This window comes from Hyperolius riggenbachi, chromosome 2 (assembly GCF_040937935.1).
Source record: "Hyperolius riggenbachi isolate aHypRig1 chromosome 2, aHypRig1.pri, whole genome shotgun sequence".
Classification (NCBI taxonomy): domain Eukaryota; kingdom Metazoa; phylum Chordata; class Amphibia; order Anura; family Hyperoliidae; genus Hyperolius; species Hyperolius riggenbachi.
The window spans coordinates 379,408,090-379,432,205 of NC_090647.1; the positions used below are offsets into that span (position 1 = coordinate 379,408,090).

Here is a 24,116-nt window from a genome sequence, read left to right on the forward strand (position 1 = left end):
GTGTCAACCAGGTGGGGCCAGAACAAACCCCTACAACCTCGGTGAGGTGGAAGGTATGTACAGCACAAAAGGGTAAACCGGCTCCCAGGTTTCGATAAAACTAGGTTAAAAACATACTATCCATGGGCACTTCTCCAGGCGCCATGGATACACCCGCTATAAGTAACTGTAGAGGCTATATTTTGCAGCTGCTCGATTATGAGCTAAGCTGCCACAAGGGGGTGTGGTCATGCCACTGGGTATGATGTCGTTGGGCATACGGTCATCCATGCAAACTGACCGCTGCTTGGCTCAGGACAAGTGCCCGTATCGGGCTATCATTGGACTGCAAAAGAAAAGTGGGAATCCTTCCATTGCATGAGGGAGGACTTTCATTGGTTCATTGAGTGGTAGACTAATAAGAATCCTAGTTATTGCTAGATAGGATTCCCATTGATCTATCCAATAGTAGCCTTTTGTTTCTACCCGAGCACCGAGATTACCGGTGTTTGTCCTCAAACCCAGCAGTGGTGACAGCAGCACAGAGGGCTCGAATGGCAGTGGCGATGGTGGTAGCAGTGGCAGGCCGGATGCACAGTATAGGGTGAATGTGAACATCTCCCCAGACGCAATGAGACACAACATACCTACTTAAGATATGCTGTAAACACACCATTGTGTGTCCGGGGTTAGTATAAACCTAGCCTAAGGGATTACTTTAATTTTTTTTTTTCAAAATGGAGTTGCAGGCTGGTAAATCAAGGACTGTTTATTTTAGCCTAAAGCTCTATACACATGATTTGTAATTATCTAAGTCGGCATGGTGGGGTAGCATATAGCATCCTTGCCTAGCAGTGCTGGTTTCCCAGTTTAAATCCAAGCCAGGGCACTAACTGCACAGTTTTTATGTTTTTCCCATGTCTGTGTGGGTTTCCTTCAGGCACTCCAGTTTCTTGCCACACTAAAAAACTAACAAACAAATAAATAGGTTATTTGGCTTCACCCAAAAAATTGGCCTCTACACTACATTGGACATATATGACTATGGTATTACATTATAAGCTCCTCTAAGGGACAGTTAGCGACAAACTGTATACCATGTAAAGCACTGCAGAAGATGCCAGCACTGAATAAATACTAAATAATAATAATCTTGGGTGAAAATTTAGCAGGAGTTTAGGTGTCCCTCTATGTCATAAGCCTTTTCTTCAGAGATCCACTGAACTGTACTTTTACCTATTGTTTAGTTCTATTAGGATGGGAGCACATTTGTTGATGCTATTTCACAGGCATTTTCTGGGTTTGCAGTGCTCTGAGTTCCCTCTGTAATCGTGCTTGTGATCTTGTTTTCCACATAAAATTTTCTACATTTTTGCAGTTTTTCAGATGTGGCGAAATACAATTGCATCACGGAACACTGTATCACGCAGGAAAAATCACTGTCCATAGCAAAAACATAAACGCTAATGTGAACAAATGCAAATGATATGCAATTCCCAAGTGAACCATTCAAATCAATGGCATCAGCATTGCAGCATGTGGGTGTAAGGCTTGGTGGTGTATTCTCCACAGTCAGCATGCAACGCATGAGCTGGCGTGGAGGAGGTACACACACTAGCACCAGGAAACAGGCTATCCCTAGTATAGTGGAGGGGAGGACTGACTCCAATAGGAGATTGTGGCGCACAGAGCCGGTGCAGATCTGACAGCCACAAACAATGCTTTCGTTATAACGTCTCAGCGCAAAGTAGCGCTGAGCGCATAAACCAGAACTGAGGAGATCAGGACAGGTAGACAGAATGAACGCTTGCTAGCTAGCGGCTACTTAGCGACAGCAAGCGTCCAAAACCAGACAGACTGGAATGAGGCAGCCAATGCGATGCGGCGATGGCGTGCCTCACAAAGACAGGACAGGATAGTCAGAAAATAGCAGGATTAAGATAGATGAACGTAACACAGATAAATATACAATAAGTATGTTTTCCTAGCGCATTACAATTACAGCTATCAATGAAACTATTTGTAACGTCTGACTAACATATGTATATATCGGCAATGAACCGATATATGACATAAGCTGGAACACTGACTTAGACTGGAGCAATACAGGGAACAGGACTCAGAAGGATTCGCTATCTCTTCGCAGAGATGAACGCAATCCACAAACGGTAACAGAACAGGATTCAGAAGGATTCGTTATCTCTTCGCAGAGATGAACGCAATCCACAAACAGTAACAGAACAGGATTCAGAAGGATTCGTTATCTCTTCGCAGAGATGAACGCAATCCACAAGCAGAACCAGGAGCAGGGTAACTACCTCAGCACGGGTGGTCACGGTACGCGCAACCTACCAAAACGTGCTGGAAGGCTGACTAACTGCACACAGGATATAAACAGTTCGTGTACGTATACATCAGCGACACTGATGTATTAACGTAACACAAATACAAGGAAAATAATAAACGTGCTGGTATGCATATATATTGGCAATGAACCAATATATGATGCAAAGACCAGCAAAGTATCTTTATAACAAGAAACACGATCGGGGGCTAAAGCGACAGCAAGGCAGGCTTAAGCTGAAGCTATGAAAACCCAAGGAAACCCTGCAGGAAGCAGATCTTTATACTGAGGTCATCCAATGGGAGCAGACATGCAGATTCCCACACAGGTGAATGATAATCAGTCACAAGCTGACAGCAGGGAAAGACAGACAAAGCTATGCAACTTGCATGGAAATAGATCAGAACTGCCTGAGCTGCAGCACTACTACTTCCAGTAATAGCTGCTGCAGCAGCGATCATTACAGTGGGAAAATGTGAATGATTCTGATACGTGCTCCTCATAGTTTCCGCAGCATGACAACCCATCATTACAGATATCCCATGACATACCGACTCTTAAAGGACCACTATTTCGAAAATCGTAAAATGTAAAATTCATGTGAACACATACAAGTAAGAAGAATATTTCTTCAAGAGTAAAATGAGCTATGAATTACTTTTTTTTCCTATGTTGCTGCAACTTACAGAAGATATCAGAAATTTGACAGAACTGACAGGTTTTGTACTAGCCCATCTCCTCATAGGGGATTATCAGGGTTTTGTTTATTTTCAATAGAGAACCTCGCGAACCTCGAACGCAAACTTCCGCAAAAGTTCGGGTTCGCGCAAACTTTCGAACCAGCAACAGACTTCAATGGGGAGGCTAACTTTGAAAACTACAAACATTTATGCTGGCCCTGGCCACAAAAGTGATGGAAAAGATGTTTCAAGGGATTTAACACCTGGAAGGGGGCATGGCGGAGTGGGAAACACGCCAAAAGTCCCAGGGAAAAAATCAGGATTTGACGCACAGCAGCGTTTTAAGGGCAGAAATCACATTGCATGCTAAATTGGAGGCCTAAAGTGCCTTAACCACTTGAGGACCATGGTGTTAAACCCCCCAAGTGACCAGGCCATTTTTTACAATTCAGACCACTGCAGCTATAAAGGTTTTTTGCTCGCTCATACAACTTACCACCCAAACGAATTTTACCTCCTTTTCTTGTCACTAACACAGCTTTCTTTTGGTGCTATTTGATTGCTGCTGCGATTTTTAGTTTTTATTATATTCATCAAAAAAGACAGGAATTTTGTAAAAAAATGATATTTTAAACTTTCTGTGGTAAAATTTTTTAAATAAAATAAATTTTTTATACAAGTTTTTGTCCAAATTAATTGTGCTACGTCTTTGATAAAAAAAAAATCCAGAAAGTGTATATTTATTGGTTTGGGTAAAAGTTATAACATTTACAAACTATGGTATAAAAAAGTGAATTTGCGCACTTTGAAGCAGCTCTGACTTTTCTGAGCACCTGCCATGTTTCTTGAGGTGCTTGAATGCCAGGATAGTATAAATACCCCCCAAATGACCCCAATTTGGAAAGAAGACACCCCAAGGTGTTTTCTGAGGGGCTTGGTGAGATTATAACAGATTTTATTTTTTGTCACAAGTTAGCAGAAAATGACACTTTGTGACAAAAAAAAACAGTGTTTCCATTTTTGCTAACTTGTGACAAAAAAAAAAAAAAAATCTTCCACGGACTCACCATGCCCCTCAGTGAATACCTTGGGGTGTCTACTTTCCAAAATTGAGTCACGTGGGGGGTACTAGTACTGCTCTGGCATTTTGGGGAGGCTCAATTGTGAGCACCCCTGTAAAGCCTAAAGGTGCTCATTGCAGCTAGGCAGCAAAAAAAGTGTCACACATGTGGTATCGCCGTACTCAGGAGAAGTAGTATAATGTTTTTTGGGGTGTCTTCTCACACATACCCATGCTGGGTGGGAGAAATATCTCTGTAAAGGACAACTTTTTCAATTTTTTTACACTAAATTGTCCATTTACAGAGATATTTCTCCCACCCAGCATGGGTATGTGTAAAAATATACCCCAAAACACATTATACTATTTCTCCTGAGTACGGCGATACCACATGTGTGACACTTTTTTGCAGCCTAGCTGTGCAAAGGGGCCCAAAGTCCAATGAGTACCTTAAGGATTTCACAGGTCAATTTTAATTATTTGGTTTGCAGACTACTCCTCACGGTTTAGGGCCCCTAAAATGCCAGGGCAGTATAGGAACCCAACAAGTGACCCCATTTTGGAAAGAAGACACCCCAAGGTATTCCGTGAGGGGTATGGTGAGTTCATAGAAGATTTTATTTTTTTGTCACAAGTTAGTGAAAAATGACACTTTGGGAGAAAAAAAAAATTCCACTAACCTTCTATGAACTCATTATACCCCTCACTGAATACCTTGGGTTGTCTTCTTTCCAAAATGGGGTCACTGTGGGGTTCCTATACTGCCCTGGCTTTTTAGGGGCCCTAAACTGTGAGGAGTAGTCTGGAAACCAAATAATTAAAATTGACCTGTGAAATCCTAAAGGTACTCATTGGACTTTGGGCCCCTTTGCACAAATATGTCCTTTACAGAGATATTTCTCCCACCCAGCATGGGTATGTGTGGAAAGACACCATAAAATACATTATACTACTTCTCATGAGTACGACGATACCACACGTGTGACACTTTTTTTGCAGCTTAGCTGTGCAAAGGGGCCCAAAGTCCAATGAGTACCTTTAGGATTTCACAGGTCAATTTTAATTATTTGGTTTCCAGACTACTCCTCATGGTTTAGGGCCCTTAAAATGCCAGGGCAATATAGGAACCCCACAAGTGACCCCTTTTGGAAACAAGACACCCCAAGGTATTCCGTGAGGGATATGGTGAGTTCATAGAAGATTTTATTTTTTTTGTCACAAGTTAGTGGAAATGGATTTTTTTGTTTTTTTTCTCACAAAGTGTCATTTTCCACTAACTTGTGACAAAAAATAAAATCTTCTATGAACTCACCATATCCCTCACAGAATACCTTGGGGTGTCTTCTTTACAAAATGGGGTTACTTGCGGGGTTCCTATACTGCCCTGGCATTTTAGGGGCCCTAAACTGTGAGGAGTGGTCTAGAAACCAAATAATTAAAATTGACCTGTGAAATCCTAAAGGTATTCATTTGACTTCCGGCGTGAGCACACATGCCACCATTGGAGCGCACAGCCACAGACGTCACCAGTCAGGTTACCCCCGAACAAGGAAGCCAGGCTCGTACTGAGCCGCCAAAGTGCCGATGGTCCCATCGGTGGGCCCCGGCCAGCCCGCCTCCTGGGGGCCCCAGAGCTGAGGAGGGGGGCACAGCGCAGGAAGGGGGGAAATTGTGGACAGAGCAGCGGGGAGGGGGGGAAGCCTCCCCCCCTCCCTCACCTAGGGTTCCCCCCTTCTGCGCTCCCCCTCCCTCCAAAATTGAGCCAGCCAGCCAGCGGCAGCAGCAGGGAAAAGCTTACCGGGTTCAGAGCGATAGCGCTGCGTGCCGCTGGGCTGGGCTGGTGTCCGTCTCTTGCGCTGACCAATCACACTCTCGCAGTACTTAAGAGCGTGATTGGTCAGTGCAGGAGACGGAGTCCAGCCCAGCGGCACACAGCGCTATCGCTCTGATGCAGGTAAGCTGTTCCCCGCTCGCTGCCGCTGGCTGGCTGGCTGCAATTTTGGAGGGGAGGGGGAGTGCGAAAGGGGTGGCCCCTAGGTGAGGGAGGGGGGGCTTCCGCCCCTCCCCGCTGCTCTGTCCACAATTTCCCCCCTTTCTGCGCTGTGTCCCCCTCCTTCTCAGCTCTGGGGCCCCCACTAACTGGGGACCTGCCTTTGTGGGTAAATCTGCTGCCAATCTAAATGCATTCTCTGGGGATATGTGCCACCAATCTAATTGCATTTTGTGGGGATATCTGCCACCAATCTAATTGCATTTTGTGGTGATATCTGCCACCAATCTAATTGCATTTTGTGGTGATATCTGCCACCAATCTAATTGCATTTTGTAGGGATATCTGCCGCCAATCTAATAGCATTTTGTGGGGATATCTGCCGCCAATCTATTTGCATTTTGTGGGGATATCTGCCACCAATCTAATTGCATTTTGTGGGGATATCTGCCGCCAATCTAATTGCATTTTGTGGGGATATCCGCCGCCAATCTAATTGCATTTTGTGGGGTTATCTGCCGCCAATCTGATTGCATTTTGTGGGGATATCTGCCGCTAATTTGATTGCATTTTGTCGGGAAATCTGCCGCCAATCTGATTGCATTTTGTCGGAAAATCTGCTGCCATTTGACTACTTGATGAATTATCATGAGGCATGTAGCTACTTGATTATTTTATCTAAAATTTATCTGGTCAGACCTAATCTCTGTGAATAACACCGCTACTTTGTGTTTTTTTTTTAAAGCCTGCCCATGACTCATCATGACCACGCCCATGTTCTAGTGCGTGGTGACACTCATTTATTTTTGCTGCGTGTGGACATATCCCTATTGGAGACTGTCCTCAGAAGTGCTCACAATCTATTCCCTACCATAAAATCATGCAAAATTTCTAGAGTACATGTGTATGTGAGCCCAAAATGAAGGGGGGGGGGGGAGTGGAGGAGGGGAGGGGATCGGGGGGGGGAAGGAGGAGAGGGGGCGGGCCCCAGGCTGAAACTTCCTTGGTGGGCCCTTAGTGTCCCAGTCCGACCCTGATGGAAGCTGCTCTATTACCCACGCGAGCGGCTGATCGCAATATGCCATCTGGATTGCTGGAAACTTTAACTCAAAACAAAGAGCCCAAAGCCTGCAATGTTTCCCGATGACAGCAGCACCTGGTTACAGGCCAGCCTAACACATGTGCTGACACCCGGCAGCCTGACACCCGGCGTATAAGACGACCCCCGACTTTTCAGAAGATTTTCAGGGGTTAAAAAGTCATCTTATACGCCAGAATATACGGTATTTGAAAAGGAAAAATCCACATGCTTCTCAGTTTAGGTTTCCTTTAATATGCTCTTTGTAGCTGTACTTTTTCTACAAGTTGTCCCCTTCACATTACCTAGCTGGAAGCAGTGGGGCTGTAAGTTATCCCCTCAGGCAGCAAAGGCTGTATTCTGTGTATGTCTGTCCATGCTCTCTCCACATGGGCTATCATTCATAAAGCATTTCCGCATTCGGAAATGCTGAAAACAGCTGAATTTACTTAGCACTTAGCAAAGTGTTTATTCATAAAAGCTGTTTCCGCATGAAAAGCTGACATTCCTGAGCAGAGCGATAAATTGTTAGTGTGGTGATTATGTTAACAAATGTCACCATAAATCAATTAATAAAGATTAGAGCAAGTGTCAGCACGGAGATTACCGCTCCCTTTGAAGTAGCGATAACCATGCAGAGAACAGCTAAGCTAATGAGACAGATCTCCCAAGCAGCAGCAGCAGTGAGAGCAGAGCAAAAAAAGCAATACCAAGGCTGTTTTTTAACCCCTTGGGTACCTGTTTGCAGATATATTTCACATCAGAAAGCCTGCATGTGGAACATTTTTTGAAGTTCCTCTAAGCTATGGCAATTAAATAGATTGTTTAGAAAGACTAATAGACAGATTCCGGCAGATTCAGGGCAAACAGTGGCAGTTTTTAAAAAATGCACATTTAAAGGGATGCTGGGGCTGCCTCTTCTATAGTAAGCTGTCTCTGGAGGAGAAAATGTATCAACTCGGCAGCTTCTCATGTTACACAAACATACCGCCAGCCTACCGCCTGCCTAGTTTGGGAAAATACCGAACTTGTATTGCAACTGTAAACATTTTTATGAATGAGCACACAGAAGTCTAAACTACCGAATGCAGTATTTTCCCGCACAGATTTTTTTTACCGCACTGCTTTTATGAATGATTGCCATGGTGTCACAGCCCCTCCCATCAGTGACCGAGAGGTGGGGGCAGGGAGCAGATGCCTGTAACTGGAAAACAGCACAGACAGACACACTACAATACAATATGTGCTGCTGGAGGGGTTAATTGAAACAGCCGCTCTGCTTTCAGCTGTTATCAGTGTCATTTGCTGGGGCCAGGGGCTGGGAAGTGTGAGTGTGATTACCCTCCTGCCAGGAGGAAAAAGGAGGAACAGTGAATAGCCTGATTACATGTTGATGGGGCTCATTAAACTCTGACTGAGGCCCCAAGCATCTGCTTGAGGTGCTTAGTGGGTTAATCCAGCCCTGCTCCCAAACAATGCCAGGACAGTAAACACTCCCCACAAATGACTCTATTTTGGAAAGAAGACTACCCAAGGTATTCCACGAGGGGCATAGTGAGTTCATAGAAATTTTTATTTTTTTGTCACAAGTTAGCAAAAAAATGACACTGTGAGAACAAATAAAAAAAAATCAATTTCTGCTAACTTGTGACAAAAAATAAAATCTTCTATGAACTCACCATGCCCCTCAGCAAATGCCTTGAGGTGTCTTCTTTCCAAAATGGGGTCATTTGTGGGGTCTGTCCTGGCATTTTAGGGTCTCCGCAATCATTACATGTATGGCCAGTATTAGGAGTTTCTGCTATACTCCTTATATTGGGTGTACGGGTGATGCACTTTTTTTTTCCATAAAAGGAAAAGTGGACGGCAAAGATTCTAGCATTCACATTGATCAATGTGGATGAAAAAATATGTGCCGAAAAATGTGAAAAAAGAGTGGCATGGCGTTTACATTTTCCAAACCCACTTTGCTCCTATGCCCTGGCTAACCCGATTAATCCATTCACGTCGATCGATGTGGATGAAAAAACCTTTGCCAGTTTTGATACAAAGTGCTTGCCAAAGCATAGGAACGCCAACACTGCCCCTCAGCTCATATGCCTTGGCAAATGTATCTTACTGAGGAGGAGAACGCTCGTCCTGCAGCGCTGCATGCACAGACTTGTGTGTAATCTGACAGACGCGCAATGCTTCTGTCAGGATGCACTATCAGTGCTACAGCTGGTTGGTCGATCAGTCGGTCCACCTGGAAGGATGGAAAAAGAGAGAAAGAGAAAAAAAACCAAGCAAGCAGCAATGCAATAAATTCATTAACATTAACTTTGATAAACTTTATTGAAACTTTTTAACCAAACATTAACAATTTTAACTTTTACCTTTTTGCTTACCTGTTTTTGTTTGTTTGTTTGTTTGTTTTTACTTACCTTCCGAGGACAAACCTCTCCTTCATGGGACAGTGTGCAAACACAGTGTGTGCGAAGTACTCTATGCACTTTGTCCCAAGTGAAAGGAGAGGTTTCTGGCAGCCCTGTGTATTAGGGTCTCTCGAAACCTGATGTCTGGTTTCACACTGCATATTGGTGTATCTGGTGGGTCACGCCTGCCGCACTGCATCGCCAAAAGCAGACCTTCAGGGAATACCGCGTTAGTACATGGTATTCCGTGTCTGGCATTCGGCCAAGTATGAAGTAAAAATCTTTGCATCACCATAGACAAACATGACTTCTGGGCTGACGCAAATCACTGCAAGAGCCGTGCGGTAACGTAGGTATGCATAGCATTAAGTCAACCACTTCCGGCGTAGTGGGGATGGCAAAGTTGGACTTTTGGTAGGCAGTTTGTCGCAACGCATCGCCATAGACTAACATGACTTCAAGAGACACTGAAGCGAGACTAAATCTCGCTTCAGCTCTCATATATAGCAGGGGCACGTGTGCCCCTGCTAAAACGCCGCTATCCCGCGGCTTAACGGGGGTCCCTTCACCCCCCACCCCCCGCAAAAGTTGGTCGTAAAATGGTCGCTGGCTGTCTCTTCCTGGAGGCAGGGCTAACGGCTGCAGCCCTGCCTCCCAGCGCCGTCTATCAGACGCGCATCGCCGCCTCTCTCCCGCCCCTCTCAGTGAAGGAAGACTGAGAGGGGCGGGGGAGAGGCGGAGATACGCGTCTGACAGACACGCATGGGGCAGGGCTGCGGCGGTTAGCCCTGCCCCAACCAGGAAGCGCTCCCCCGCTGCACGGAGGGGGTTTGGGGGGACAGGGACCCCCGTTAAGCCTCGCTATAGCGGCGTTTTAGCAGGGGCACGCATGCCCCTGCTAGCTATGAGGTCTGAAGCGAGATTTATTCTCGCTTCAGACTCTCTTTCAGGGCCGATACAAATCACCGCAGGAGCCACGCTGTAACGCAGGTATGCACTAGCATTAAGTCAAACACTTCCGGCGTAGTGGGGACCGCAAAGTGGGACTTTTGCTAGGCATTTTTCCGCAACGCATCGCGCCAGTGTGAAAGAGCCCTGAGAGACCCTTGTGTGTCTACTGCTATGTTTTGAGATCCCTACTCTACAAGCGTATCTGTGAGTGGAACTTCTCGAAACACTCCCCTATGCATAGGGCAGGATGTTCAGGACAGGTGGGACAGTAAATAGTGGTGTCACGCCTTATTCCAGCCTTCTTGCAGACACGACAAGCTTTTCTTGGGGTGCGTTGACCTGGGGCACTCGGAAAGTTATAAGCATAGTGCTTTTCATGTAGCCGGCTAACTACATCAGGGGGCTGGGGCACAGTTCCTCCTGGATAGAGGAGTTCTGAAACGATCTCTACCTGAAATTGAAGGAATCCCGTTTTCCCAGCCTTTGTGTACAGAACAAAACTATTGTAAGTTGCCAATTGAATTAAATATACAGACACCTTTTTATACCAGCGTCTGGTCCTTCGGGAAATGAAATAGGGAGCCAACATCTGGTCGTTGAAGTCCACCCCTCCCATGTTTGTGTTATAATCATGGACGGCGAGGGGTTTTTCAATGACCTTAGTTGCCCGTCGAATTTGGACTGTCATGTCTGTGAATGGTGGACAGAAGGTAAACATTCCTCTTGTCCTTCCATTTCACTGCAAGAAGGTCATTGTTACACAAGGCAGCCCTCTCCCCCCATGCAAGTCGGGTAGTAGTGAGCTGTTGGGGGAAGCCTCGGCGACTAGGTCGCACAGTGCCACAGCAGGAAATTCCGTCTAACTTTAAATGCTGATAGAGGGCCACACTTGTGTAGTAGTTGTCCACGTATAGATAGTACCCCTTGTGGAATAAGGGTGACACCAAGTCCCACACAATCTTGCCACTGCTCCCCAGGTAGTCAGGGCATCCGACCGGCTCCAGTTTTGAGTCTTTTCCCTCATAGACCCTAAAACCATAAGTATAGCCTGTGGCCCTTTCACAGAGCTTATACACCTTAACCCCATACCGGCGCGCTTGCTTGGGATGTACTGCTTAATGCCAAGGCGCCCGGTAAAATGTATCAGGGACTCATCTACGCAGATGTTCTGTTCAGGGGTGTAAGCATCTGCAAACTTTGATGAAAAGTGGTCTTTGAGGGGCAGAATTTTGTAGAGCCGGTCGTAAGCAGGGTGGTCACTTTGATGACAGGTTGTGTTGTCATGAAAGTGCAGGAAGCGCAGGATCATCTCAAAACGTAACCTCGACATGGCAGCAGAGTACATGGGCATGTGATGTATTGGGTGCGTAGACCAATAGGACCGCAATACATTTTTTTTTTGTTAGACCCATGTTGAGGAGAACGCCCCAAAAAATTTTAAATTCGGAAACTGTGACTGGTATCCACCGAAACGGCTGGGCATAGTAGCTATTCGGTTTGTCGCCGATGTATTGTGTGGCATAACGGTTGGTCTCTGCCACGGCTAAGTCATAGAGATCCTCGATAAAGAACAGATGAAAAAAGTCTAGGGCCGATCCTAGATGATCTGTCTCCACCTGGACTCAAGACTGGGCGGTGAAAGGGGGCACTATGGGTGCGGCGGAACCAGGGGGTTGCCAATCGGGATTTGCCAGCACCTCTGGGATTGTAGCGGTTCTACGGGCCCATGTTTCTGGTGGCTGCGACTGGGGTCTTACGGCACGTGCCACCGAGCCATTTTCAACTGCCATGCTGGTGCTCGCCACTTCACCAGGGTATACGGCAGTACTGGTGCTAAGTCCAGGAGGTGCTGCGCTGCTGGCGTATGCCTCACCATGAAAACCTGGATCAGCTCTAGCACCACTCTGCTGCCCTTGAGGCTGATCCTGCGCCACCTGTGGTCCAATGACATGGGGTCGGGTACGCCTGGCGCTAGCAGGGACCTCAACCTCATCATCAGAACTATCGGATAGAGAGCCACTGTTGTCTACAGGTTCATATTCTGACCTGGATGATTAGTCGGATGAGAAGTCCCAATCGCTCTGATCCGACTCGGACAGAATCCTGTAGGCCTCTTCCAGGGAATACCCCTTTCTTGCCATTTTGGGCTGCTAAATTTAGGGGGTATTGACTACCCGGGAAAAAGAGCACCTGTCTAGCAAACGGGAGTACTGGTGAAGTAAAAAAGCTGCGATCACTCAGTTTTAATCAAAAAATATCAAAACTGATCTTTAGAGCGCCGCAGCTATTGGGTTGTGTTTTTGCAGTGATCAGGAAAAAAAATTCTGTCACTGCGGTGGGGTGGGCTGAACGCAAGTGTGGGCGAATGATCAGGCCTGATCGGGCAAACACTGCATTTTTAGTGAAGCCTACTCTAAGGTGACCCTAACGTACTTATATAGATCTGACTGCGATCAGTACTGATCACTTACAGATACTATATAGCAGGGGTCGAGTCCTGCGTGAACGCATGTGAACTGCGTCCACCCACTTTTTCTTCAAAGTAAACGCCGTTCACCCTGGCTTGTGTGGAGGGGGGCAGAGCAGGGAAGGCGAGCTATAGGGACAGTGGGGATGGGCGGACATCTCCCCCCCCCATCCCTCACCTTTGTGCTCCCCTTCCTGCCTCTCTCCCCTCCAGCGTTTTTAAGTGTCGGGCCGGCGGCGAAAGTGGGCGGAGACTTCCTGCGTTCCAGTCGCATGGGACGCTCCGCTCTGTGTGCGGCTAGTCTGGTCTTCTAGCCGCACACAGAGCGGAGCGTCCCATGCGACTGGAACGAGGTAAGTCTCCGCCCACTTTCGCCGGGCCGACACTTAAAAACGCCGGAGGGGAGAGGCAGGAAGGGGAGCACAAAGGTGAGGGATGGGGGGGGGGGGATATCCGCCCATCCCCACTGTCCCTATAGCTCGCCTTCCCTGCTCTGCTCCCTCCGGGTGGGGGGCTGGGGGCACACCTGGCTACCTGGGCACATATACACCTGCCTACATATACTGGGGACATACCCCCGCCTACATATACTGGGACATATACACCTGCCTACATATACTGGGGACATATACACCTGCCTACATATACTGGGGACATATACACCTGACTACATATACTGGCCACATATACACCTGCCTACATATACTGGGGACATATACACCTGCCTACATATACTGGGGACATATACACCTGCCTACATATACTGGGGACATATACACCTGCCTACATATACTGGGGACATATACACCTGCCTACATATACTGGGGACATATACACCTGCCTACATATACTGGGGACATATACACCTGCCTACATATACTGGGGACATACCCCTGCCTACATATACTGGGGATATATACACCTGCCTACATATACTGGGGACATATAAACCTGCCTACATATACTGGGGACATACCCCTGCCTACATATACTGGGGACATATACCCCTGCCTACATATACTGGGGACATATACACCTGCCTACATATACTGGGGACATATACACCTGACTACATATACTGGCCACATATACAACTGCCTACATATACTGGGGACATTTACCCCTGCCTAAATATACTGGGGACATATACACCTGCCTACATATACTGGGGACATATACACCTGCCTACATATACTGGTGACATATACACCTGCCTACATATACTGAGCATATATACCCCTGCCTACATATACTGGGGACATATACCCCTGCCTACATATACTGGGGACATATACCCCTGCCTACATATACTGGGGACATATACCCCTGCCTACATATACTGGGGACATATCCCACTGGCTACATATACTGGGCACATATACCCCTGGCTACATATACTAGGCAACTATACCTCTGGGGATTTACTGGGGATTACTATACTCATGGCTACTTATACTGGGGACACCTATAGACCTGGCTACCTGGGGGTACCTATTTTGGGGGAACTGCTGTCAGATTATCTGCATTTTTGTGGAATCGCTGTTATGTATTTTGGGGAACAGCTGCCAGATTATGTGTATGTTAGGGGAACGGCTGCTGCCAGATTACGTGTATTTTGGGGAACTGCTGCCAGATTGTGTATGTTTGGGGGACCACTACTGCCAGATTATGTCTTTTGGGTGTTACGTGTATTTTGGGTGATCCGCTGTCAGGTTTCGCGTATTTTGGGGAACTGCTTCCAAATTATGTGTATGTTGGTGGAACTGCTGCTGCCACATTGTCTATTTTGGGGAAACCACTTCCATATTATCTGTATTTTGGAGGAACTTCTACCAGATTATGTGTCTTTTTGGTGAAATGCTGTCAGATTACATCAATTTTTGGGGGATACACTACGGCAGAGCTCAAACTTCCTTGGCAGACCTTTTACATCACTGCTAAGGTCATGTATATTTGGCCCCACCCATGACCACGCCCATTTTTTGGCGCGCCGCGCGAAGGTTCTCCAGGTGAGTCCACTCACTTCTTTTCCCAGGACTAGATCCCTGCTATATAGTACCAATGCAGATTAGCGACAGTGATGACGCTAATCAGCGACTAATTAGTGACAGGGGTGTGGTGGGCTGGGCGCTAACTGACTAACTACCTAACAAAGGGGCCTAAATACAGTCGGAGGCAATCAGATAGCAATCAAAAACAATCAAAGACAATCAAATGCAATCAAATACAGACAGAGGTCAATCAGAGCCAATCACAGGGCAATCAAGAGGCCAATCAGAGTGAAAACAGGCAATCGGATGTCAATCAACAGTGCACAGACGATAAGATGTCACTCAGACCTCAATCAATGTCACTCAGACCTCAATCAGAGCTAGTGACAGGCGACCAGATGTCAATCACAGTGCAGATGCTAGATGCCAGGCAATGTAAACAGAGATCAATCACAGGGCAATCAGAGATGATCAATTGCAAATCAGAGCTAGTGAAAGATGATCGGATGTCAATCCATAGTGCATAAACGCATAGATGTCACTCAGATGTCACTAGGACCTCAATCAGAGCTAGTGACAGGCGTTTAGATGTCAATCACAGTGCAGCTGTTAGATGCCAGGCAATGTAACCAGAGATCAATCACAGGGCAATCAGAGATGGTCAAATGCAAATCAGAGCTGGAGACAGGTGATCAAATGTCACTCCACAGTGCACAAACGCATAGATGTCACTCAGATGTCACTAAATGTCACTCAGACCTCAATCAGCGCTGGTAACAGGCGACCAGATGTATATCAGAAATCAGTCAGACGCATAAACAAGGGTGTAGGAGCCAGTGAGGGGTGATCTGCGGGGGGCAATGTTGTGCAGGGCTCACGTGCGGGCTGCCGTCCTCTCTGGTGGTCGATCCGGGACACTGTGACCACCAGAGGAGGAGGCAACACGCATAATACACGTTTTTTCCAAAACAACGTGTATTATACACTTTGATTGGCTTATTTAAATGATCGGCACCCGCCGGCGCTGCTAATTGGCCGGCGGGCGAAAGACACAGGGGGCGGAGTAAACTGCCAGGGATACGCGCGCATTGGCGCGCGTGATCCCCAACTAGAGCCCGCTCAGGCCATTCATGCCAATGGGCGTGGAGTGGTCCTGGGGCTGCCGCACTGCTCACGCCAATGGGCGTGGAGCAGTCGGCAACTGGTTAAAACATCTTGCATGTGTATACATCAATCAGGTAGTGTAATTAGTGTACTGCTTCACACTGACAGACCAAACTCACTGTGTAACGCACTGCAAACAGCTGTTTGCATGTAGAGATGGCCCGAATGGTTCGCCGGCGAACGGTTCCCGGCGAACTTCCGTGGTTCGCGTTCGTGGAGAGCTGCAAACTTTTCCGGAAGTTCAATTTGCCCCCATAGTGCATCATTAGGGTCAACTTTGCCCCCTCTACATCACAGTCAGCAGGCACATTGTAGCCAATCAGACTACACTCCCCCTCCTGGAGCCCCACCCCCCCTTATAAAAGGCAGGCAGCGTCAGGCTTTTCACTCACTCGTGTGCCTGCGGTAATTAGAGAAGGGAGAGCTGCTGTGCAGAGACCTATAGGGAAAGCTTAGTTAGACTCTTGTAGGCTTGTTAGCTTGCTCCTTGCTGATTCTTATTGCTAAAAAAGCACCCCTCAACAGCTCTTTTGAGAGCTAATCTTGTTCTTGTAATCTATTTTTTTTGTATGTGTGTGCGGCCCACTTGCATTATATACAGCCCTGTCAGTCAGTCGCAGCTGGCCTTTGGCCCCTTGGTGGTATAATTACTACTGTGCCAGGTGCACCTTATAATACCCATCACTGCATATACCTACCTGTTGTTCACAGTGCACCCACCTACCTATGTGAGCGCACGCAGTGTCACTGTGCCTGTCCGGTACCTGTCTGTGTGTGACAGGTGCACATTGTAATACCCATCACTGCATATACCTACCTGTTGTTCACTTCAGTGCACCCACCTACCTACGTGAGAACACGTAGTGTCACTGTGCCTGTTCAGTACCTGTCTGTGTGTGACAGGTGCACATTGTAATACCCATCACTGCATATACGTACCTGTTGTTCACTTCAGTCCAGCCATCTACCTATGTGAGAACACGTAGTGTCACTGTGCCTGTCCAGTACCTGTCTGTGTGTGACAGGTGCACATTGTAATACCCATCACTGCATATACGTACCTGTTGTTCACTTCAGTCCACCCACCTACCTACGTGAGCGCACGCAGTGTCACTGTGCCTGTCTGGTACCTGTCTGTGTGTGACAGGTGCACATTGTAATACCCATCACTGCATATACCTACCTGTTGTTCACTTCAGTCCACCCACCTACCTACATGAGCGCATGCAATGTCACTGTGCCTGTCTTGTACCTGTCTGTGTGTGGCAGGTGCACATTATAATACCCATCACTGCATATACCTACCTGTTGTTCACAGTGCACCCACCTAACTACGTGAGCGCACGCAGTGTCACTGTGCATGCCCGGTACCTGTCTGTGTGTGGCAGGTGCACATTATAATACCCATCACTGCATATACTTACCTATTGTTCACAGTGCACCCACCTACCTACCTGAGCGCACGCAGTGTCACTGTGCCTGTCCGGTACCTGTCTGTGTGTGACAGGTGCACATTGTAATACCCATCACTGCATATACCTACCTGTTGTTCACTTCAGTGCACCCACCTACCTATGTGAGCGCATGCAGTGTCACTGTGCCTGTCCGGTACCTGTCTGTGTGTGACAGGTGCACATTATAAGACCCATCACTGCAAATACCTACCTGTTGTTCACTTGAGTGCACCCACCTACCTACGTGAGCGCATGCAGTGTCACTGTGCCTGTCCGGTACCTGTCTGTGTGTGACAGGTGCACATTATAAGACCCATCACTGCATATACCTACCTGTTGTTCACTTCAGTGCACTCACCTACCTACCTGAGCACACGCATTGTCACTGTGCCTGTCTGGTACCTGTCTGTGTTAGACAGGTGCACATTATAATACTCATTACTGCATATACCTACCTATTGTTCACAGTGCACCCACCTACCTACATGAGCACACGCAGTGTCACTGTGCCTGTCCGGTACCTGCCTGTGTGTGACAGGTGCACATTATAAGACCCATCACTGCATAGATCTACCTGTTGTCCACTTCAGTGCACCCACCTAACTACGTGAGCACACGCAGTGTCACTGTGCCTGTCCGGTACCTGTTTATGTGTGACAGGTGCACATTGTAATACCCATCACTGCATAGATCTACCTGTTGTCCACTTCAGTACACCCACCTACCAAAGTGAGCACACGCAGTGTGATATTTAATACCACCAGTCACTGTATCTGTTCACGGTACGTGTGTGTGACAGGTGCACATTTGTAATACCCATCACTGCATATACCTACCTGTTGTGTTCAGTGCACCCCCCTACCTATGTGAGTGCACGCGGTGTGATATACCACTCCGTGCATACCTGTTAACTGCACCTGTGTAACTGCACATTGTATTAGTCAAGTAAGTGCATACCTTTCACTTCATCCCCCCGATATGGACAAAACGGACAAAACAGGTAGAGGCAGAGGTAGAGGCAGACCCAGAGGAAGGCCACCCGGCAGGTCTGTGTGAGGTCGTGCTGATATAAATTCGTGTGGCCCTGGACCAAAGTACAGTGCTCAGAAGAAGGCACGTCCCATCAACTCCCAAGATTGTCAGGACGTGGTTGACTATTTAACACCTCATCTTCCGCAGCCACCAGCGCTACTCCAAGTACCACATCTGCTACATTTGACAGTTCACAGGAGTTATTTAGTGAGGAAATCACTGATGCACAGCCATTATTGTTACAACAAGATGAAGGAACTAAGCAAGTTACACCACCTCATATGTCTGAGTTAGGCGACACTATGGACGTAACGTGAGGAGGAGGAGGATGAAGTACCTGCTGTTGGTGCAGTTTTGACAATGATACGGATGCCATGTGGGTTCCCAATAGAGGAGATGAACGGTGGGACAGTTCAGACGGGAAGTCAGAGAGGGGTAGGAGGAGACGAGTTGCTGAAAGAAGCAGGGGAAGCTCGTCGTCAGAAACAGCTGATGGCAGTGTCCGGCGCCATGTATCGCCACCTATGGACAGCCAGCTAACATGCCCTTCAACGTCAGCTGCTGATGCCACCATAGTGGCATCACCCCAGGAGGGCTCAGTGGTTTGGAAATTTTTTAAAGTGTCTGCCTCAGATCAGAGCAATGCCATCTGTTCTCTCTGCCTCCAAAAATGGAGCCGTGGAAAGGCCAACACCCACGTAGGGACAACTGCCTTACGAAGGCACATGCAGAAAAGGCACAAACTGCAATGGGAAGAGCATCTGAGCAAAAGCAGCAAACAAAAGAAAAGCCACCCTCCTTCTCCTCTTACTCCTTCAGGTGCAGCATCTTCAGCCGCTTTCTCCCTTGCAACTTCACAGCCACCCTCCTCAACTCCGCCTCTGACCTTGATCGGTTCCTGCTCCTCTGCCCACAGCAGCCAGGTGTCTGTGAAGAAAATCTTTGAGCGGAAGAAGCCAATGTCTGCCAGTCACCCCCTTGCCCGGTGTCTGACAGCTGGCTTGGTGGAACTGTTAGCTCACCAGCTGTTACCATACAAGCTGGTGGACTCTGAGGCCTTCCATAAATTTGTGGCCATTGGGACACTGCAGTGGAAGATACCAGGCCGCAGTTATTTCTCTAAAAAGGCGATACCCAAACTGTACCGTGAAGTTGAGGGTAAAGTGCTGTCATCTCTGGCACACAGTGTTGGGTCAAGGGTCCATCTGACCACGGATGCCTGGTCTGCCAAGCACAGTCAGGGAAGGTACATTACTTACACAGCCCATTGGGTCAACCTGGTGACCTCTGGCAAGCAGGGAGTACATGGCTTTGCAGCAGACCTAGTGACATCTCCACGGCTTGCAGGCAAGCCTGCTGCCACCTCCTTTCCTCCTGCTACACCCTCTTTGCTGTCATCCTCCTCCTCCTCCTTGGCTGAGTGGCGGTTCAACTCTACTGGTGCTGCGATCTCCTCTCCAGCTACACAGCCCCAGTTCCCCATGGCCTATGCTGCATGCAAGGTACGACGGTGTCACGCCATCTTAGACATGTCTTGCCTCAAAGTGGAGAGTCACACTGGAGCAGCTCTCCTGGCTGCTTTTAACAAACAGGTGGATCAGTGGCTGACCCCGCACCAGCTGGAGATCGGCAACGTGGTGTGTGACAACGGCAGCAATCTCATTTCCGCTTTGAATTTGGGAAAGCTGACACATGTACCCTGCATGGCACATGTGCTGAATCTAGTCTTTTAAAGATTTGTGTCAAAGTACCCAGGCTTAGAGGACGTCCTGAAGCAGGCCAGGAAGTTGTGTGGGCATTTCAGGCAGTCTTACACAGTCACGGCACACTTTGCCAATATTCAGCAGAAAAACAAGTTGCCAGTGAGATGCCTAATTTGCGATAGCACGACTCACTGGAATTCGATCCTCCTTATGTTCTCTTGCCTGCTAGAACAGGAAAAATCTGTCACCCAGTACCTCTGCAAAAACAGTAGAAGGACACACTCTTGGGAGATGGGGATGTTCTGGCCCAACAACTGGACACTCATGCGAAATGCATGCAGGCTCATGCGCCCGTTTCAGGAGGTGACCAACCTGATGAGTCATAGTAAAGGCACCATCAGCAACTTGATCCCGTACGCTTACTTCCTGGAGCGTGCCGTGCGTAGAGTGGTGGATCAAGCTGTGAAGGAACGTGAGCAGGAACAGTTACAGGAGGAAGCATTGTTGATAAATTCTCATCAGAACCAGATGTTTCCTCAACACCTGCGGCAGCACAGAGGGGGAGGGGGAGGAGGAGGAAGAGTCATGTGGGGAAGAGGAGTCAGACTCGGATGATGAGGAAGGTGTTCCTTTGGAGGAGGAGGTGGCGGCAGAAGAACAACCGCAGCAGGTGTTGCAGGGGGCTTGTGCTGCTCAACGTTCCAGTGGTATTGTTCGTGGCTGGGGGGAGGAGGAGGACTTACCTGACGTCACTGAGGAAGAGCAAGAGGAGATGGATAGTACGTCTGCATCCAACTTTGTGCAGATGGCGTCTTTCATGCTGTCCAGCCTGTTGAGGGTCCCCGTATAAAAAAACTCAAGGGGAATGACCTGTACTGGGTGGCAACGCTACTAGACCCTCGGTATAGGCACAAAGTGGCAGAGATGTTACCAACTCACCTGAAGGCAGAAAGGATGCAGCAATTGCAGAACTAGCTGGCATCTATGCTTTACAATGCGTTTAAGGGTGATGTCACAGCACAACGCAAGAAAGGTACCACTGCCAGTAATCCTTCTCTCATGTCCACGCAGGCAAGGACAGGACGCTCCAGCGATCTCATGGTGATGTCGGACATGCGGACATTCTTTAGTCCAATGCCTCGCCTTAGCCATTCCGGATCCACCCTCCACCAATGTCTGGACCGGCAGGTAGCCAACTACCTGGCCTTAAGTGTGGATGTAGACACTGTGAGCAGCGATGAACCCTTGGACTACTGGGTGCGCAGGCCTGACCTGTGGCCAGAGCTGTCCCAATTTGCTATCCAACTTCTGTCTTGCCCTGCCTCAAGCCTCCTGTCAGAAAGGACCTTCAGCGCAGCTGGAGGCTTTGTCACTGAGAAGAGAAGTCGCCTAAGTCGCAAAAGTGTTCAGTACTTCACCTTTATCAAAATGAATGAGGCACGGATTCCGGAGGGCTACTGTCCGCCCGAAACTAAGTCAGTTCCCACACACAGCATCTCTGCCTGCATGCCGTGTGACTGCCTGCCCCAAGACTAAGTCTATCCCCACACAGCACCTCTGCCCGCAGGCCGATTGACTGCCTTCTCCACCACCACCAACAGGGTCCAGGGCCGCTATACTACTTTTTCTGGTGCGTGTACATGCCTGCCTAAGTTTCTCTGGCTGCACTGCAGCTGCAACAAAACAAAAGGCATGTACATGTGCCAATTCCCCTTCGTGATCATTACCCTGCCGCGGTGAAGGGGCTAGCGTATCACAATGAAGCAATGACCGATGGCTACGTGAGTGTCTCGCGGGGGGGGGGGCACACCCAAGATAATAAGGTCATTGCTTCATTGTGGACAGACCAAATTTGATCAGCTGGAAAACTTGAAAACCGCCACGGCCTGCACTCTGCCCATGGTGCGCACCAGTCCAGCACCGCCGTCACTACACAAACAGCTGTTTGCAGTGCATTACACCATGAGGTTGGTGCGTCTGTGTGAAGCAGTACTCTAATTACACTCCCTGATTGATGTATAAACATGCAAGATGTTTTAAAGCTCTTTAGGCCTGCAATTTAGCATTCAATGTGATTTCTGCCCTATAAAACGCTGCTTTGCGTCAAATTCAGATTTTCCCCTGGGACTTTTGGCATCTATCCCACTCATCCATGCAAAAACTCAGATGTTAGACCCCTTAAAACATATTTTCCATCACTTTTCTGGCCAGCATAAGTGTTTCTAGTTTCCAAAGTTCGCCTCCCCATTGAAGTCTATTGCAGTTCACGAAAGTTCACGCAAACCAAACTTTTGCATAAGTTTGCGGTTCGTGAACCGAAAATCGGAGGTTCGGGCCATTGTGTAGTGACGGCCGTGCTGGACTGGTGCGCACCATGGCGAGAGTGCAGGCGATAGCGGTTTTCAAGCCCATATGGTCGCCGGGCTGAGGTAGCTCAATGATAGAACAACAGTGACTGTCCAGCTGATCGAATTTGGTCTATCCACAATGAAGCAACGACCTTATTATCTTGGGTGTGCCCCCTCCGACACACTCATATAGCTGGCGGTCATTACTTCATTGTGATACGCAAGCCCCCTTACCGCGGCAAGGTAACGATCACAAAGGGGAATTGACACATGTACATGCCTTTTGTTTTGTTGTTGCAGCCGCAGTGCAGCCAGAAAAATTAGGCAGGCATGTACACACAACAGAAAACATTGTTATTGGTTTTGTTAGCGGCCGCTGCTAGCAGCAGCCTTAAAAATTCAGGAATCCATCTGGAGTCCTGGACCCTGATGGTGGTGGCGGAGAAGGCAGTCAAGCGGCCTGCAGGCAGAGATGCTGTGTGAGGACTGGGGACAGACTGAGGCACGGAAAGACAGAAGTTGGATGGCAAATTGTGACAGCTCTGGCTACAGGTCAAGCCTGCGTACCCAGTAGTCCAGGGGTTCATCGCTGTTCAGAGTGTCTACATCCGCACTTAAGGCCAGGTAGTCGGCTACCTGCCGGTCGAGGCATTGGTGGAGGGTGGATCCGGAATGGCTAAGGCGAGGCATTGGACTAAAGAATGTCTGCATGTCCGACATCACCATGAGATCGCTAGAGCGTCCTGTCCTTGCATGCGTGGACATGGGAGGAGGATTACTGGCAGTGGCACCTTTATTCCGTTGTTCTGTGACATCACCATTAACCACTTGAGGACCCACCCTTTACCCCCCCCCTTAAGGACCAGCGCTGTTTGTTGTGATCTGTGCTGGGTGGGCTCTGCAGCCCCCAGCACAGATCAGGGTGCACGCAGAGCGATCAGATCGCCCCCCTTTTTTTCCCCCTATGGGGATGATGTGCAGGGGGGGTCTGATCGCTCCTGCGTGCAGGCTAGTTGCGGGGGGGGGCACCTCAAAGCCCCCCTCCGGGCCACATTCACCCCCCTCCCTCTCCTACCTCTCCCCCCGGTGATCCGGGCTGCACAGGACGCTATCCGTCCTGTGCAGCCAGTGACAGGACGTCCCCTGTCACATGGCGGTGATCCCCGGCCGCTGATTGGCCGGGGATCGGCGATCTGCCTTACGGCGCTGCTGCGCAGCAGCGCCGTACAATGTAAACAAAGCGGATTATTTCCGCTTGTGTTTACATTTAGCCTGCGAGCCGCCATCGGCGGCCCGCAGGCTATTCACGGAGCCCCCCGCCGTGAATTGACAGGAAGCAACCGCTCGCGCGAGCGGCTGCTTCCTGATTAATCAGCCTGCAGCTGGCGACGCAGTACTGCGTCCTGCAGCTGCCACTTTGCCGACGCACGGTATAAGCGTGCGGTCGGCAAGTGGTTAAAG

The 24,116-nt window shown here is 48.4% G+C and overlaps 1 protein-coding gene across 1 annotated transcript in view; it reads right to left on the reverse strand.

The window, feature by feature from the left end:
* ADORA3 (adenosine A3 receptor) overlaps positions 1-24,116 on the reverse strand; it is a 139,033-nt gene that overhangs the window by 89,878 nt on the left and 25,039 nt on the right. The window lies entirely within an intron of this gene.